Source organism: Arachis hypogaea, chromosome 16 (assembly GCF_003086295.3).
Source record: "Arachis hypogaea cultivar Tifrunner chromosome 16, arahy.Tifrunner.gnm2.J5K5, whole genome shotgun sequence".
Taxonomy (NCBI): Eukaryota; Viridiplantae; Streptophyta; class Magnoliopsida; order Fabales; family Fabaceae; genus Arachis; species Arachis hypogaea.
Window position 1 is genome coordinate 76,151,834 of NC_092051.1, and position 4,449 is coordinate 76,156,282.

The window sequence follows — 4,449 nt, forward strand, 5'->3', positions numbered from 1 at the left end:
TTGACTTTAACCGCTCAGTCTCAAGTTTTCACTTGACACCTTCACGCCACAAGCACATGGTTAGGGACAGCTTGGTTTAGCCGCTTAGGCCGGGATTTTATTCCTTTAGGCCCTCCTATCCACTGATGCTCAAAGCCTTGGGATCCTTTTTATTTACCCTTGCCTTTTGGTTTTAAGAGCTTTTGTCTTTTTCTGCTTGCTTTTTTCTCTCTTTTTTTTTCGCTATTTTTTTTCTATTTTTTTTTTTGCAAGCTTTTGTATTCACTGCTTTTTCTTGCTTCAAGAATCATTTTTATGATTTTTTAGATTATCAAATAACATGTCTCCTTGTCATCATTCTTTCAAGAGCCAACATATTTAACATTCTTAAACAACAACTTCAAAAGACATATGCACTGTTCAAGCATTCATTCAGAAGAAGCATTGTCACCACATCAATATAATTAAACTGAGTTCAAGGATAAATTCGAAACTCATGTACTTCTTGTTCTTTTGAATTAAAATATTTTTTATTTAAGAGAGGTGATGGATTCATAGGACATTTATAACCTTAAGACAAAGTTACTAAATACTAATGATCATGTAATAAGACACAAACTTAGATAAGCACTTAACATAGAAAATGAAAAACAGAGAATGAAAGAACAAGGAATGAGTCCACCTTAGTGATGATGGCATTTTCTCCTTGAGGAACCAATGATGTCCTTGAGCTCTTCTATGTCTCTTCCTTGTCTTTGTTACTCCTCCCTCATTGCTTTTTGATCTTCTCTAATTTCATGAAGGATGATGGAGTGCTCTTGATGTTCCACCCTTAGTTGTCCCCAATAATTGTGTGGAGGAAAATGTATCCCTTGAGGTATCTTAGGGATTTCTTGATGATGAGCTTCCTCATGTGCCTGTTGAGATCCATGAATGTGCTCTCTTGTTTGCTCCATCCTTTTCTTAGTGATGGGCTTGTGAGATGAATCTTTCCATCTCCCATGGCCAGAGGTGGAAGCAATTGTCTTCCCTTTCCTCTTTCTTGAGGTTTCTCTGGCCTTAGGTGCCATTAATGGTTATGGAAAAACAAAAAAGCTATGCTTTTACCACACCAAACTTAGAATGTTGCTCGCCCTCGAGCAAAAGAAGAAAGAATAGAAGAAGAAGAGGAAGAAGATATGGAGGAGATGGAGGGGTGTGTGTATTCGGTCATATGGGTGGGATTGGGTGGGAAAGAGATGTTGAATTTTGAAGGTAGGTAGGTGTATGGATGTGAGTGGTAAATGGAAAACAGAAGGGATGACCATGAATGGAGAGAGAGAGAGGGTGAGGTAGGTGGGGATCCTGTGAGGTCCACAAATCCTAAGGTGTCAAGGAATTGTATCCCTGCACCAATTAGGCATGTAAAATGCCTTTGCATGCAATTCTGGCGTTTAAACGCTGAATTGATGCTTGTTCTGGGCGTTCAGCGCCCAGATGCAGCATATTTCTGGCGTTGAACACCAGCCAGATGCTTGTTTCTGGCGTTCAGTGCCAACTTTCCTCACTGTGCATTTCTGGCATCTGAACGCCAGGATGCTGCTTGTTTCTGGCGTTCAACGCCAGATCCATGCTCTGTTCTGGCTTTGAACGCCAGCCAGATGCTCCTTACTGGCGTTTAAACACCAGTAAGATCCTCCTCCAGGGTGTGATTTTTCTTCTGCTATTTTTGATTCTGTTTTTAATTTTTTGATTTATTTTGTGATTCCACATGATCATGAACCTAATAAAACATGAAATAACAATAAAATAGAAAAAGTGAGTAGGTGGGATCTGTGTGTCACAGATCTGAGTGATCCTGTGTCATAATCTGAGGTGTTCAAGATTTACAACTTGCACCAAATGCATGCTTGCACACAACTCTGGCTTCAGCCAGATTGGTGTTCTGCGCATGAACGCATTTTGCCATTTCTTGACGCCAACATGCTTGTTCTGGCGTTCACGCCCTTCTCCATGCAATTCTGCTTCCCCCAGATCTGCCTTTTCTGGCGTTGCGCCAGCCAATGCTTCTTACTGCGTTTAACGCCAGTAAGTCTTCTCAGGTGTGATTTTCTTCTGTTTTTTGATTCGTTTTCATTTTTATATTTATTGTGTGACTCCACATGATCATGAACTAATAAAACATGAAAGAACAAAAAATAGAATTAGATAAATAAAAATTGGGTTGCTTCCCAATAAGCACTTCTTTAATGTCAATAGCTTGACAGTGGGCTCTCATGGAGCCTCACAGATGTTCAGAGTATTGTTGAGACTTCCCAACACCAAACTTAGAGTTTGGATATGGAAGTTCAACACCAAACTTAGAGTTTGGTTGTGGCCTCCCAACACCAAACTTAGAGTTTGACTGTGGGGGCTCTGGTTGACTCTGTTTTGAGAGAAGCTTTTATGCTTCCTCTCCATGTTTACAGAAGGATGTCCTTGAGTTTTAAACTCAAGGGAGTCCTCATTCAATTGAAGGACTAGTTCACCTCTGTCAACATCAATCACAGCTCTTGCTGTGGCTAGGAAGGGTCTTCCAAGGATGATGATTCATCCTCATCCTTCCAGTATCTAGGACTATGAAATCAGCAGGGATGTAAAGGCCTTCAACCTTTACTAACACGTCCTCTACTTGTCCATAAGCCTGTTTTCTTGAATTGTCTGCCATCTCTAATGAGATTTTAGCAGCTTGTACCCCATAGATTCCCAGTTTCTCTATTACAGAGAGGGGCATGAGGTTTATCCCTGAACCAAGGTCACACAGAGCCTTTTCAAAGATCATGTTGCCTATGGTACAAGGTATTACGAACTTTCCAGGATCCTGTTTCTTCTGAGGCAATGTCAGTTGATCCAGATCACTTAGTTCATTGGTGAACAGGGAGGTTCATCTTCCCAAGTCTCAATACCAAATAATTTGGCATTCAGCTTCATGATTGCACCAAGAACTTGGCAGCTTGCTCTCAGTAACATCCTCATTTTCTTCAGAAGAGGAATACTCATCAGAGCTCATGAATGGCATAAGAAGGTTCAATAGAATCTCTATGGTCTCTAGATGAGTCTCAGATTCCTTTGGTTCCTCAGAGGGAAGCTCCTTATTGATCATTGGACGTCCCAGGAGGTCTTCCTCCTAGGATTCACGTCCTCACCTCCCTTCAGGTTCGGCCATGGTGGTTATGTCAATGGCCTTGCACTCTCCTTTTGGATTTTCTTCTGTATTGCTTGGGAGAGCACTAGGGGGGATTTCAGTGATCCTTTTACTCAGCTGGCCCACTTGTACTTCCAAATTTCTAATGGAAGACCTTGTTTCATTTATGAAAATTACAGTGGCCTTGGACAGATCAGAGACTAAGTTTGCTAAATTAGAGGTATTTTGTTCAGAGTTCTCTGTCTGTTGCTGAGTGGATGATGGAAAAGGTTTACTATTGTTAAACCTATTTCTTCCACCATTATTAAAGCCTTGTTGAGGCTTTTGTTGATCCTTCCATGAGAAATTTGGATGATTTCTCCATGATGGATTATATGTGTTTCCATAAGGTTCACCATATAATTTACCTCTGCTATTGCAGGGTTTTCAGGATCATAAGCTTCTTCTTCAGAAGATGCCTCTTGAGTACTGTTGGATGCAGCTTGCATTCTATTCAGACTCTGAGAAATCATATTGACTTGCTGAGTCAATATTTTATTCTGAGCCAGTATGCCATTCAGAGTATCAATTTCAAGAACTCCCTTCTTCATAGGCGTCCATTACTCACAGGATTCCTCTCAGAAGTGTACATGAACTGGTTATTAGCAACCATGTCAATGAGTTCTTGAGCTTCTGCAGGCGTTTTCTTTAGGTGAATGGATCCATCTGCAGAAGTATCTAATGACATTTTAGCCAATTCAGATAGACCATCATAGAATATATCCAGGATGGTCCATTCTGTAAGCATGTCAGAAGGACACTTTTTGGTCAGTCCTTTGTATCTCTCCCAAGCTTCATAGAGGGATTCACCTTCTTTCTGTCTGAAGGTCTGAACATCCACTCTAATCTTACTCAGCTTTTGAGGAGGAAAGAACTTGGCTAGGAAAGCCTTGACCAGCTTATCCCAAGAGTTCAGGTTATCCTTAGGTTGAGAGTCCAACCATACTCTAGCTCTGTCTCTTACAGCAAAAGGGAAAAGCATGAGCCTGTAGACTTCAGGATCTACTCCATTAGTCTTAACAGTATCATATATCTGCAAGAATTCAGTTAAGAACTAAAAAGGATCTTCAGATGGAAGTCCATGAAACTTGCAGTTCTGCTGCATCAGAGAAACTAATTGAGGTTTAAGCTCAAAATTGTTTGCTCCAATGGCAGGAATGGAGATGCTTCTTCCATGTAAATTGGAATTAAGTGCAGTAAAGTCACCAAGCATCCTCCTTGCATTATTATTATTTCCGGCTGCCATCTCCTCTTCTTGTTCTAAAATT

General features: G+C 40.7%; 1 non-coding gene across 1 annotated transcript; it reads left to right on the forward strand.

Annotated features, from left to right (window-relative positions):
- Positions 1-3,924: 3,924 nt before the first annotated feature.
- On the forward strand, positions 3,925-4,031 carry LOC112760508 (small nucleolar RNA R71). Its single transcript, XR_003180945.1, has one exon. It is a non-coding gene; the product is annotated as a small nucleolar RNA R71 (small nucleolar RNA).
- The last annotated feature ends 418 nt before the right edge of the window (positions 4,032-4,449 follow it).